At 37.1% G+C, this 15,240-nt stretch overlaps 1 protein-coding gene across 8 annotated transcripts in view; it reads left to right on the forward strand.

The window, feature by feature from the left end:
• MAP2 (microtubule associated protein 2) overlaps nt 1-15,240 on the forward strand; it is a 300,866-nt gene that overhangs the window by 98,269 nt on the left and 187,357 nt on the right. For 6 of the 8 annotated variants that reach the window (XM_047773379.1, XM_047773382.1, XM_047773383.1 and 3 more), the window contains exon 1: nt 359-497. The exons of 1 other annotated variant lie outside the window; for it this stretch is intronic. The gene's annotated coding sequence lies outside the window, so the exon portion shown is untranslated. Of the gene's footprint in view, nt 1-356; nt 498-15,240 lie in introns of those variants that run through there. One more of the 8 variants, XM_047773386.1, reaches the window with a different exon arrangement.

Genomic DNA, 15,240 nt, shown 5'->3' on the forward strand with positions numbered 1-15,240 from the left:
ATTTTTGCATTTATTTTCTCCATTACATTCTTTTTTTTCTCCTGAGTAAAACAATTTTTGTGTTTTTCATTTTGTCAAAATAGAATTCTTCTCATGTCGTGTCATGATTTTGATATTTTCAAAGCTTAAAAAGCAATGCTGAGGAGATATGTCTGCATAGTTAAACATACCAAGGGCTTTTTAAAAAGATCTGATAACTCAGAAAGTATTTTCAACCATCAGTGGTTTGGGAATGTCCAGTTACTTTTTTCGTTAAGTCCTACACTGTTGAATGTAGCAGTCAGCTTGATGCAGCTGTGGTTTAAAAGAGGAAACTAGGAAGGCGTCTAGGAAGTGACCTCATGAGAATTCAGACAACTAAGAGATTAAATAATAATAATAGTATACAAACAGCTTACTTCACTGTCTGAGTGCAGGAGAATTCTCAAAGTAGAAGAAACTCAATTCAAATATGCGAACGAGTGTCCACATTGGAGCACTTGGAGAGAGGAAATGGAGTAAGTCAGACTTTTCTGTGTTTGTTTTTGGTGGTATTTTTTTTTTCCTTCCCCCCCCCCCCTTTTTGGTACATTTAGAGTATACTAGACTTATTTGGGTAAGATACGTGGGTGTTTGCATTTCATGATGTAAGCATTCATATGTTTAAAAAGGCTGGGACTGCCTGGGAGGGAATCCTCTGTCCTGCCTCTATACTATATGATGAAAAATAACCACGAAGTTACCTTAGACTTCATCTAATTTTCCTCCTAACTGAGCTGTCTGTGCTAGATCCTCTCCGAAGTGTTGGCTGACCTGGGTCCTGCCCATTTTTTGCCTTCCTGAAAGTGAAAGAAGGAAGTGCTGCTATACTTAGAACTATAAGTCAAACAAGATTACTGTTTTCTGATCATGGTCATTGCGTGTTGGAAAAATTTCATTTCAAACATGAAATATCAAATATGCAAACCTCTTTCCTAAGCCTGATCCTCCACAGCACATCTATGGATGGGATATAGTTCAGAATCTCTAAAGCTGACCGACCATAAAACCAACCAATACTTTCTCTTCTCTCCCAGACCTACTTAAACAAGATCTGTGATTATATAAACCCAGTAGACCTGTAAGCAGGAAGGCTCTCGTAAACACTACACCCTCACTATCTGGAGTTCTTTGTACTAATCTGGGCATCTGGAGGATAAATCATAGCTAAAGTTATGGGTTGGAATTGTCTGTTTCTTGCAGCAACTCTTATGTCTGATATCTGGTGGGTATCCTTTCCCCATTACCCCATGTGAAAAAGGAACACTTAAATTCAACCTCCTCTGCCCTGTTCTTTTTCTCCAGAGCACATATGTTGTAGATAGATCTGATGTGTTTTATATTGATTTAATTAATTCTTTTTTTTTTGCTTTTTGCTTTTTAGGGCCACACCCGTGGCATATGGAGGTTCCCAGGCTAGGGGTCTAATCAGAGCTGCAGCTGCTGGCTTACGCAACACGGGATCCGAGCAATGTCTGTGACCTACACTACAGCTCACGGCAACACCAGATCCTTAACCCACTGAGCAAGGCCAGGGATCAAACCCAGGTCCTCATGGATCCTAGCCGGGTTCGTTAACCATTGAGCCACGAAGGGAACTCCTGATTTGATTAATTCTTTATTGTCTATTTTCCCTAGGCACAGTGTTCAAGACAGCAGGAACATTTTTTGTTTTGATGGGACATTGATGTATCCCTAACCCCCAGCCCGGGTTTTAGGCACATAGTACATGCTCAGTGTGTTTTGAATGAATACGTCTAGTTGCTATCTTCATGCATTCATTGATGTCCATTGGTCTTTGGTCTTCCTCCTCAAACACATTACTCTGCCTCTCTTCTCTTTCTCTCACTTGCCACTATTCCTGTGCTCAATGGTAACTTTCCTCACGACAGTGAGTGTATGCATCTGATTAAGGAATCAAGTCTTCTAGGTTGTTCTCAAGTGCTTGGTGTGATACCATATGTGGCTTTGTCCTCCTAGAGGTGAAGGTTGAGCTCCCTCTTTGGCTTCCCTATGTTCTTTGTTACTGTAGGTTACAGTCGTTTTTAAAGTGTGGACCCTGGACCAGCAGTCTCAGCAGCACCAGGGAACTTGTTAGAAATGTAAATTCTTTGGCCCTGCCCCAGGCATAATGAATCAGAAGCATTGCATCCCAACAACCTATTTTATCACTCCCTCCATGTGATTCTGATGCTAAAACTTGAGAACCAGTGATAGACACAGGCTGCGTCCTTGACTTTGTTTTTAACTTTTCAAAAGCCCTGTAATGTCTCTGTATTCATTTCTTCAGGGGATACAATAAGAACTTATTAAACTAAATTCTTTATCAGGGTTAAATTTTATTTAGTAGATTTTGAGCATGTTGAACCAAATCTATTAAACTATGTGCTTTTGTAGAATTTTGCAGTGTAGATCCTATCAGGTTTGGTTTTTTTTAAATAGAAAATATCCAAAGTTAAGTTTCTAGAAGGCTTGATTATAGTCCCTAACCCCTTGTTTTATGCCTGCCTCCTTTATCCTCATGGAACTTGTAGCTTCAACTCCAGCTTGAACCTGCTGGAGGTGAGTCATAGTTCTTCAGGGAAAATATTCAAAAGAGTTAATTGTATCTAAGGCTAAAAAATAAAATGTTTTAGAACAGGAGATATTAAACAGATATTATCTTTCCCTCTGGACTTTCTATGTAATTCTGTTTTAGAGAAAGACAGGAAAATTATTCATCTTTTAGTTTTTATATATGAATTCTGCTTTGATTTACAAAATAGTAATGTAACATTGCATTTATTTTTTAATTAAGACTGTTTCTATTATTTATGGGAAGATCTTTCAGATGCCACATTTCACTCTTAACTTGATTATATTTTGGTTAACATACTGACAGTTTAGTCTTTTGCAGATTTGGGTTCCAGCCCTATACCTTTCACTATGGCTAAAAGAGCACCAGGAGTAGGATTCTCCCTCACAAGAGCAACTCGAAGGGTAGTTGAACCCATGTCTTCTTAGGATCTGCAGAAATATTTACACATATTTCTCCTTAGTCCTTTTTTTTTTAAATACGCTCTTAAAATTAGAGTCACATCTCTAGCCTCTCTGGAGAAGACCAGTTGATTTTCTTAAGAATCTTTGTGTCCAGGAGTTCCCTGGTGGCCCAGTGGGTTAAGGATCTGTCATTGTCACTGCTGTGGCTTGGGTCACTGCTATGGCATGGGTTTGATACCTGTCTGGGAACTTCTGCATGCCACCAGTGTGGCCCTTCCCTACCCCCCAAAAATCTTGGTGTCCAAACTAAGAGAAAGGAGGTGCTACTTGTCCCTCAAAATGGAGTTTGCCTGGTCTAGATGAAAGCTGAACTGAGGAGGATTATAGCCAAGAAAGCAGGGCTATGGATGAAGCAGAAGCAGGTGTCAAGGATGCAATATTAGAGCAACAAGGGCATTGCATTTTAAAGGGAAATAAGCAAGTTGGAAAGACTGGAATTTTATTCTTGTCAAGATTACATTATTAGCAGAGCATTTGGTCCAAATCAACGTGTAGTTAATGCATTGCGTGGAGGGTAAACTGAGTAAGTAAACTCAGCAAACAAGTGTGTGTGTGTGTTCTGGTAAAGAGATAATAATTGAACCCATAGGATGACGGACATAGCCTGATAAGAGGGAGAAAAAGTATATATCTCCTAATGAAAATCATGGACATAACTGTTAAGTCCATTAAAATAGCTCTTCAAGAAAAAAAAAATATGAGTCTGACAATCAGGAATGTTATTTATTAGTGTATCCAGTCCTATTATTATAAGGACATTATAATGACAAAGCATCTTCTAAAGTCCCTTTTTAATTGTTTTAAAAGTAGAATTCCATTTAAAATAAGTAAAAGGCAAGTAGATTCATCAATTCCCCAAAGGATATTAGCAAGATGAAAAAATGCTCCAGAGAGAAGCAATAAATACTTTGAACAAATATGTATGTCACAAGTACCTAAAAGGTATTTATTTCTCACTTTAACTATCAATTTTAATTATACGCCTATCTATTTTAAACCCAGTCACTCACTTCTGAACAGCTGAAGTCATTTGTTGAGATTACATATAGCCTAGCATTTTCTCTTTTGTCTCTTGCATTAGTAAATGTGGAAGGAAAACAAATCCAGTAATTCTGTGAGTGTTGAGAACAGTTTTTCCTAGGTATATTTAATTTTGACTAGATCCATGGGAAAGTGATGAAAAAAACCCTGCAGTAACAGTAAATGTAAGCCAGTCCTGGTTTTGCATAGTGTCCATCATCAACCAGGACCCAGATGTTCTCTGTGTTTTTGCCCTGCCATCCTCAACACAGCTTCCATTGTATGCCCAAGATTTTTATGTCCTCAGCTCCCACTGACTCATCACAGACCCATCCTGAAGAGCAGGGAGAAGAAGAGCAGGAGAAGGCCAGGATCCGCCCTTTGCCCCAACACACCTCTTGTTCTGAATCCCATTGCCCAGAATTTAGTTATCTGGTCCTACTTTGCTATCAAGGTGAAATGGGCCTTTGTTCAGAAGAAACATGTGTCCGACGACTCACATTTGAGGATTCTTTTGATGAAGAGGAAGAGGAGAATGGATGCGAGAGGATAGTTTGTAGCCTCTGCCTCGCTAGAATGAGCTCTATTTACTTTGTTAATCAGAAGAGGAAATGCAGATTATTAGGGCCTCAGTGAACGTTCCTTGTTCAGTTACATGATTATAGGACGAATATAGACAGGAAATTAAATATCTCTTGCAAATTGTGTAATTTGAGATCTCAGAGTTGCCTGTTATTTGTAATGCTTAGTATTTTTCTCAGCTTGAATTAAATCATAAATCCTAGTAATTTGTGTTGATAAGAGGACAGACATTTATGAAGTTCCAGGCAGCATGCCAAGTTCCTAGTATATATATAAACACATTTTTCTGTATATCCATCCAGTAACATAGGTATTTACCTTCTTTTATAGTTGGAGAATCTGAGCATTAGAAGAATTAACTTGGTTAAGGTTACATAGGTAGTAAGAAATGCAATTGAATTTTAACCTATGTCTGTATGATTGTAAAGTATGTACTCACCCCATGTTTTCCTGTTTCCTAGTAGCTTCTCGGTGTCACTGGCCTTGCATTTGATTTGTGTCATCCATCTTTAGATCCTACTTGTTAAGGAGAGAACCTGTAGCTACTGACTGAATCTACTATTTTTGCTGGTGCTATGATATATGTAAATTTATAGACTATACAAAGCCATATAGGGCCTTTGATATGCTCAATTTCTGATGCATCCAAGTAATGGCTAAAATCTTACTGAGCAAATAGGTGACCTGCTAAGTAGGAAATCCCGCACTGTTTTTTCTTCAGAAGAAAAATAGAGGAGGAGTTCCCAGTGTGGCTGAGCAGTAATAAATATGACTAGCATCAGTGAGGACGTAGGTTCTATCCTTGGGCTCACTCATTGGGTTAAGAATCCTGCGTTGCTGTGAGCTGCAGTGTAGGTTGCAGACGCAGCTCAATCTGACGTTGCTGTAGCTGTGGCTATAGGCTGGAAGCTGCAGCTCAAATTTGACCCCTAGCCTGGGAACTTCCATATTTTGCAGGCTGGGTCCTTAAAAAAAAAAAGAAAGAAAGAAAAAAAGAGGGGAAAAAAAACCCCAGATTGATTTGTAGGAAAGAAAAGACAATTTCCTCTCTTTGTTTCTAAGTTCTTAATGCACCTGAGTCTCCTCGTGTTGTGGGCTCATTTTGTGCATGTTCTGTGTCCCAAAACATTTGTTCTTCCTCTTTCAAGATGTTTTCCTCACCATTTCATAGCATGGCTTTTAAAGCTATTTAATTTAAGAAAGCATACAATGTTATTGAGTGGGTATTATATTGGAGTGCCACAGTAAAGAAAGTGCAAACAGTATTTTTATGAGCCTGAAAAAGATTTTCATGAAATAAGTTATAAAATAATTAAATTTGCATTTGCGACATTTATGCTTATTTGCCTTGAGAATACTGAGACAGAAGTTGAATAAAATCTGCCTTCAATACTCTTGAGATGTTTATTGGTTGGCTGAGTCATTTGTCAGTATGGTTTAAATGGTTATTAAAATTTATTTTAAGTAAATGCTAAAATTTGAAATATAAAATTTGCAATATATGGATCACTGGTTTAACTATTTTTGCAGATATTAATTCTTTCTATTCTTAATGCTAAATTTAAGTGAATTTAAACAAGAACAAACAGTTTTGGTCACTAAACAAAATAGGATACTCTTGGGAGTTCCCTGGTGGCCTAGTGGGTTAAGGACCTGGTGTTAGCACTGCTATAGCTCAGGTTTGATCCCTGACCTGGGAAATTTTGTATGCCATGGGTGCTGAAAAAAAAAAAAAAGTGTATTCTTATGCAACCTCAGGGTAGGTGCTACTGAGAAAAGTCTTAGGCTCCTCAGGGTAGAGTCTTACTAAGAAAAACTATCTTTAAACAGTGTCACTCCTTTTTAAAATATACATGTTGATTATTTCCCTCCTTTGGCTAATGGGAAAACAGGTGCCCTTGGTATGACTTCAACTCTCATATGATCTCGGTTTTACTTATTTCATATAACTCTTCATCATCATCATCATTTTCTTCATCATGCCTAACTTTTAATGAGTGCTACACCCGGACTGTGTGTTATTTCAGTGAACCCTAGGTGATGTCATTATCCCCATTTTAGAGAAGATATCCCCAATTACCCAATTATCTCACAGCTTATAACCAACTGGGCCTGGATTTAAGTGGAAGCAGTCTGAACTCCCAGGCCTGCCCTCTAAACTCCACTATGATGCCCACGTACAGATTCTTAGATCTGGAACTGTCCACATTTATATGACCCTTTTCTAGCACTTTCTTGCTAAATCTTCTATCTTTATTTTTAGCTGGGCCCCTGGAATTCAGGGTCACAGAATGATACCCCACACTGAAGTGGATGTGGACTAGATCTACAGGCTTTCTGCATTTGCCACTTTGAGTCAAATAGCTGATTGTTGTAGTTGACCATCAAACAAGCTTGATGGATTTTTCACCAAGCATGGGGTAGTGATTTTTAATGTACTTTAAAAGCAAGGCTAACCTGCTCTCTGGTGAGCTCCTGTAATAGCTGCAGTTTGCTGGCTTCTTGCCCTTCCCCACACACCAGTTTCCCTTTCAGATTCTTTTTCTCTCAAGGGTTCTGTGCTGCATTCTATGCTCAATGCCCCGTTTTTGCCACTTCAAAACCAAGTGTAAAATAAGACTTTACTTTCACATTATTCTTCATCGCTGCCCCCACCTCCTCATCAAGATATGTTTTTAAATATTATGTCTGGTTTCCTGATCATTCTGTTTTCAAGGTGGAAGTTTTAGAAAGTTCACAACGGTGTAAAGAAGCAGAAACATAGAGCCCCAAGCCTACCACCCAGAAGCTGCTACAGTATATATTTTGGCAAATTTCCTTCTAGTCTTCTTTTGCTGTATGAAAAATTTCTAAGGCATGAGGAATTATTTGTTAATAGAATACAGCCCTTTAAAACAAAGACCTGATTGTCAAGGTTTACTTCCAGTTCAGATTAGTCAAAAGTTTCTGGTGGTTCTGGGGATTCAGTGTGGAACTAAATTGGTTTGTGTTCAGGGAAATGGATGCAATGTCCCCCCACCAGGGGAGGACGGGAGAGTTACTCTCAGTTCAGACCATTGATGAGAGAACTGTAGCCAGTTCAGGTAAGAAAGGTGTTACTAAGAATTCAATGAACACAAGGAGGATGGAAGCAGGGAGTTGGCCCAGGGAATGGAAGATGAGTGCTGGCAGAAGAACCAGGGATCTCAAGAGACCAGTGTTCCAAAGGGTCAGCCAGCTGCCTGGCTGCCCCAAGGGGGCTATGTGCCATACCAAGATAACCTGCCAAAATGTGTGCAACCTCCGCCTTAAAACATAGGCCAACTTGATTATTTCTGAGCCCTGTAAGTAACTGATGTGAGACCTTTTGTTAGTTTGCCATTAATAACAGCTAACCTTTCTTGAGTGTGTGTCCAGCATGGGCTAATCTGTTTCCTGGTGTTATCTCACTGTGCCCTTAAAATGAATCCATTGCTATTAGGATCTTCATTTTACAGATAAGGAGTCAGAGGCCTTGAGAAGTGATGGCTTTGCCCAAGGCCACTAGGATAAATTGAGGAATAGGAATTACAATCCAGGGACTATCCACCTCCAGAGCTGTTGCCTTTAACTGTCACACGGCCTATGATTTCTTCTTTTGTCTAGGGTTTATGGTGGGATTCTAATCTACTAGAAGAAGTTGTGTGTGTGTGTGTGTGTACGTGTGCGTGTGCGTGTGTGTGTGTGTGTCTTGGCTGAGATTCGGGAGGTATTTCTGGATGTCCTCAAATTAGTGTCTGAAGATAATATTGCTTAGCCCTTCTAAATTACTTTAGGAAAATCTTACCTCTAAATACATCAGCTTGGGAATTCCCTGGTGGCTCAGCAGGTTGAGGATCCTGCGTTGTCACTGCTATAGCTCAGGTCTCTGCTATGGTGTGGGTTTGATCCCTGGCCTTGGAACTTCTGCATGTCACGAGTGCAGCCAAAAAATAAATAAATAATTTGTAAAAAATACATCAGCTATTCAGACTATCTCCTAACTTTGAAATATTCTGGAGTCTTAATTCTGTCAACAACTTTTTTTTTTTTAGCTGAACCTCAATTTTATTCAGATAGAACATAGAAATATTTAATAAGAATGTTTTTCTCAATTGCCACAATACCACAAGAGTTATATATTCAATATTTAAGTGAATTACTGCTCTGAAATAGCAGTAATTTCAAAGGTATTCTGCAATGACATTGAGAAATGTCCACAAAAATCATAAGGTCATGTTCCCCTGACTTGCATTTTATTGAATAGAATACTTGCATATTCTCTTAAATTGAATATTTGCTTTTTACTTTTTTAAAATAGCTTTTTGGAGATACAGTTCACATACCACACATTTCATCCATTAAAGTATACAATTCAGTGCTTTTTAATTTATTCACAGATGTGTGTAATCATTACCAGTAAACTTTAGAACCTTTTTATCATGCCAAAAAAGAAATCTTGAACCCTTTAGCTGTCACCTCCCCAAACTCCCCCCCACCCCAACTCAGTCCTAAGCAACCATTAATCTATTTTCTGCATCTACAGAGATTTCCCTATTCTGGATTTCCCTATTCTGGATTTTACATGAATAGAATCATGTAATTTCTGGACTTTTGTGACTGACTTCTTCCCTGTAACATACTATTTTCTAAGTTCATCCAGGTTGTAACATCTGTTCAGTTGTTTATAATATTTTTGTCTAGGTGGTCTCACCCATTTTAACACTAAAATCTGACTCTATGTATCCTTGAGAACTTCACTGGATAGCCATAACATTTCTCAGGAGTGTTGCTGAACCCAAGTTCCTGTGCCCTGTGAGGCCAAACAAACTGAAATGTTGAACTTTGGATCAAAAGGTCTATTGAAGGACCATGTAAGGAGACGGGTGGCTTGTGATCCCAAAGCCCCAAATTCCCTGATGGTTTGGGGAAGAAGTTTTATGGGGAAAATTGGGGGGGGGGGCAGGGTGTTGCAGCATGTGTAACCCTCTTCTGATTGGTTGGTGGTGAGGTAACTGGGTAGTGTTCCTGGAATCTCAGTCATCAGCCTTCTGGTTCCAGCCAGTCTAGGGTCCTTCTGCTCGGGCTCAGACTGAAGTTACCCTCTGTCTTGCGATTGGGTGGGGGCCTTGGTTCCTGCAGAAGAACTCAGAAATATATTGTTAGGTATATCCCTTGAGGAGGAAGCTGACCCTGCCTTATCTCTGCACCATTATCTCTTGACTGTTCCTTCTTTGTTTCTGTGTTTCCTCCCTTCCCTAATTAGTAATTGCTTGAATCTGCCTTTTGGAACTCTGGGAAGGTTTAGGAGGCTGAAGCTTTTTACCTACAAACATGAAAAGGGAAAGGGAAAGGCTTTTGTACCCGGGAGGGCCCCACAGGATCCTGCTCAAATTCAATCCCCCTTTTGCATTGATTCTCTTGTGAAGCAATAATGAGAATGCAGAATAGTCAATGTATTTTGGATCAGATGTTGGGGAGGTTTATAATTTTAACCTCCATTAATAAAATTACAAAGCAAGAGTAAAACTGCTGATTATATTATATATATAATTATATTACTTTCGTATACCTATTTAGGTTTTCACAGATATACCATGATGTTTGTGTGTTTTATGTATTATTTATTATGTTGCATGTATTAATATGTTGTAAGTATTGCTTTTTAGGTGATTTCAACTGTATCAAATTAAATATAATGTTTGATTAAAATAATACAGAAGTGTATAATTTCAAATTTATTCTTTGCTCTTCGTCTTTCTTATAAACTGATCTGTCTCATAATAGTAATTGAACTGGGAGTAAACGTTTGTATCTTTGCTCTATTCATTGTACCTTAGTGAGTAATATTATGCAAATATTTAGTAATATATGTGTAAACCTAGGATGAAGTTTATTAAAAAAAAAATCCAGAAATTTAGCTATTTAAAAACCTTCTTAGAATGAGAGGAATTACAGATTAAAAAAATTAAATTATAATAAGTTGGCATTTTAACTTTATGCTTTTTTATTTCAGTACTGTCTCATATTGAGATAGCTGAATTTTGCAATTATTCTCCTAAATATGTGCCAATTACCGTATCAGTGCCATAAGTTGGACTAAGTGTTTTTGTCAGTTCTTTATGACATATGCAAGTGTAAAATACACAGGCAAGATGATGTCACATTTTGGTAGTATTGTTGCAGCTATCTGCATAGTCTCTGCAAAGACTTTAATAGATTTATCATTGTGCTTCATTTGAGTTTGAATTGGTGATCAGGAGAACCAGTCAATTGAAAATGTGGATCTTCCTGGCAAACATAGGGTTTGATACACAGTTATAGTGTCAATCATGGATTTAGATAACACTGCAAATCAAATTATGTAGCTATAAATAAATCAGTACAGGTGATATCAGCTTGTATTGGAAAAGTATTAGACCTATCTGTAAACATCAGCTAATTAAATGTTTCTGTTCTAACTGTAAATGATCTCTTAGGGACTGATTACTTAGAATTGATTCAGAGCTTCTAGAATAGATACCATACACTTGAAATCTTTGACTGAGCCAAAAGATGATTTTGGTTCTAGTATATTTATGTTCATAGTAGTAACTCTGGGTATTTTTTCATGCTTTCCAGATCCTCAAAACTGTTAACCTCCTTGTCTTGGATAGCTCTGGAATCATATTTTGGTATCTGTTCAAGGAAATATGAAGCCTTTTTAAGACTGAATATTATTGATATGTTAGCTAAAAAATGATTGTACTCCTCAGGTGCTTTTTGTAAGAAAAATATTTAACTATTAGAATAGGAAGCTATTTCACAGTGTCACTTAGCAGCATAAATTTAGTTTCTTGTTAGTCTAAAGAAATTTAAAAATATGATTGTAATTTTTTTTTTTTTTTAGAAACCAATGAGAAGTCTAAGCAGTTAACTGGGCAGAAGGAACATGTATCTGTGCCTATCCACCATGGGAGTTTTGCCTTCTCCCTTTGCTTTCTTTTCCAGTCTATTAAGGGACAGTGAGCCAGTGTTTGCATTGAGTATGTTTACTAGTTGTGTGTGCAAATATTCTGAGGGCAGCCCACAACAGTAGGGATATGTTTGTAGGATTTTTTTCCCCTAGGTGATCAAACCACACTGACCCAAGAGTAAATAGTGAAAATAGTAGACTGATGTATCAAGAGCAAACCTATTTTGAAAATCCTTGATGTGATCCTGAAAGGTATTACTGTTTCACTTTATTTGGGATTGTCACTTGACAGCCCTTGACATCATGTGATCAGTCAGATGAACAAAAAGATATTCTTTACTGCCAAGTTATGAGAATTAAAAGGGCTCAGTTAATGTGGAGATCTTGACCTTAAAAAGTGCCATAGCTTTTTATTAAGATTTTAATGGAGAAAATACCCAAGAATATATAAGTGCTGAACTTCAAAATTTGGCTTTTTAACTTTCCTTAAAATTTTCTCCAAGTTTTCTTCCATCCAGTAATCACAGAAGGTGGTTACTGCATATTTCTGGTGCTCTCTGAGCTCATTGTCAGTGACAGATTTGAGGCCGAATCTATTATTCGAAAACCAACATGGCTTTTGTGTGGTTTGGGCAGTTAAACAAAAGGTCTTCCTTGAGTTTCTCAGAAACAAATTTGTACTAGTCTCTCATTACAGACATTTAAAAAAACCAGATTGTTGTTTTTAAATTCATATTTAAATTTTTGACGTTTACTATTAAATGTAAACATAATTGGATTACAGTATTCATTTAGATGATAATAAGTAAGTTCCTTTCAGAAGAAGTCAACAACAATGATGAAGATCACAAGACCTTAGAAAAAGATGACCAAGGAAATTTTTTGTTCTAAAATTAAGTCCCAGTTTTGGGGTATTCTTTAGGGAAAGAGTCCTTTAGGAATTATAGGTTCATAGGATTGTTTCTGTATTTCATACTCAAGTGAGCATCTCAGCATCAAGGCCAAAATTTTGTTTCCTTAGATACTCAAATTTGAGAATATTTTTTCTGCATGAAAACATTAGCTACCTCAAATGATTAGTCCATATTCTGAGTGGTCTCATAAATTAGGTCAAATAAGTGGCCGAATCATGGAGTGGCAATGAATACGGAATTAATTAGACTCAACAGTTTATTACATCCAGAGTACCTTCACGTATATTACAGAAACATTATTTGGTTAATACTAAAGTTATTTATCCTGGTCTTTATACTTAGCACTCTGTAGGAACAGAAAAAAAAAATCCATAAATTTTAAGGTAACCCCCAAATTGATAATGACCCTGGACAATCCTTGGATAGGCAGGCCAAATGAACACAGAGTTTAAATACAAATTTAAGTTTTAATCTAGATTATCATCAATTACTAAAATTCTATCACTTTCTCTCTTACTTAAACATCAAGGTCATAGAAAAGATAGCTTTTTTTTTTTTTTTTTTGCACGTGGAAGTTCCCTGGCCAGGGATTTAACACTTGCCACAGAAGTGCCACAGCAGCGGCCCAGGCCACAGCAGTGGCAACATTAGATATTTAACCTGCTGTGCCACAGGGATCTCTGAGAAAAGATATCATTTTAATATTTTGTTGAAAACCAGTTATATAGGTATAGCCTTGAATTAGAAGTTAATTAAGCTATTAAAATGTACTTGATTCTTAAAGAAGGAAACCACTGATTATTTTTCCACAACTAACTTAATAATAACAATGATGTTTTTTGTTAGCTATTTTAACACATATCTATTTAGGAGTTGGTTAACTTCCCTCTCAATGAGCAAACATTAGGGTGCTCAACAATAATTTGATTAAATCAATGTGATACATGATGGGAAAGAAATACCTGCTTGTTTTTTCAGCATCTCAGTTCACAATGGGCAGAGGCAAAGGAGGATAATAGGGAAATTTAATATATATTTTAATCTAAAGTAGGCCAGGTATTTGCATTCGTCTTATCCAACGTGTACAGCATTTCTCCACAACCAGTTATGACCATTTCTATTTGTCTCCAAAGTCACATAGAGGGAAGAAGGCAGTCTTCTGCCCTTTTCCTCTGACTCACTGATTCATCTAATTTTTTTTGCATAAAAAATAGCAAACACTAAGCACATTTCAATATTATTTTGCTGAAAAGGATTTGACAAACTTGTTGGCATGTGAGCCAATGGCATAAAAGAGTAAAAAAGTCAAAGTCGTGGTAGGAAATTCACTAACAACTCTGTCTTAACATCTGTCACCACAAAGAGCATGATTCCAAAATATCAGCCCACTCCCCTGCCTTCTTCCCTTTCTTCTCTAAACTTTACTTTCAACATGCAGATCATTTATCTCATCGTATCAGAAATTGTATGAACCATCTGTAAACTATCCCACAGAGACAATATTACAGCACAAATCCAAAAAGTCCAAGTTCCCTCAGCAAAAACTAACCAACAAGTTTGTGTGTGAGACTCAGCCAGAGATGGTCTGTGTTCTTGATCAAAATATTCTACATGATGCTCAAGTGAGATAGATTGGTTGAATCCACCTGACTATAACCTTGAGCAGGTTAGTCTTGGTGAGTCATATACTATTTTCTACCTGATGATGACAGATAAAATCACATGCAGTATATTTGGCATAGGTGCCAAACCTTAAATATGGTCTACATTGTCATTTCAGTGCTCATTGATGCCTCTATGAGCTGCAGAAGGGAAAGGAAATTTAGCTCAGGTTGGTTAGTTAGGCAGCTTCCTGATAAAATGCTTTGAAGCCTGAATCAGAGGCTGGTGAAGAGAAAATAATGTATTCAAGAATATGAAAGAGAGGGTCTTCTTCACTGTGAGCCCAGGGTTATTTCAGACCTTTAAAAGGATTTGGCTTAATTACAAATCAATCAACAAATACTAAATGGAATGACTACTAATTTCTCAATACTGTGCCTGGATAATGATGCAAACCATCATAGAGGCCTATAACCAATGTCATTGCCTTCCAAGCCCTTGAAATACATGGAGACAAAGCTAATGCACATACAGGTATCAAACACTGTATATATGTACACACCTGTGATTAGTTTCTAGAGTGCATTATCCAGAAAGTAACACAATTGGTCTCTTTTGAAGATTGGATGAGAGGTTTTGGTTCATTTAACCATTTTATCTCAATATAGTCTCAGTACGGAAACAACCAGAATTTGTTTTTATTCATTATGCTTTTATATGCTTCTAGTTGCCTTGTTAACTTACACATAGCCTTCCCAGGTATAAATTAATTCAAATGTTCAAAATTTTATTGTGTCATTCCTTTTAGTGACTCATTTATTTAAACTTGGATCTGCATTAGTCTTCAGCTTTAAAACTTGGCATGGGGGATATGAGTTTATCTTGGGAAAAAAAAAGTGGTTTCACTTACCTAACATTTTCATTTCAAATTGTGTTAGGAAACTTTTAAATATTATTTTGAATAATCTAAGAAACTTAATTAGGGTAAGTGGTATAGTAGGCAGAAATCTGTTTTACAAAAATTGTGACGTCTTAATTACTTATCACAGTTACCATTTATTGATGGAAATCTCTGGGCAGAAATTTTGTTGTACTTTACATCAAGACTCTCAT

This window comes from Phacochoerus africanus, chromosome 3, assembly GCF_016906955.1.
Source record: "Phacochoerus africanus isolate WHEZ1 chromosome 3, ROS_Pafr_v1, whole genome shotgun sequence".
NCBI classification, from domain to species: Eukaryota; Metazoa; Chordata; class Mammalia; order Artiodactyla; family Suidae; genus Phacochoerus; species Phacochoerus africanus.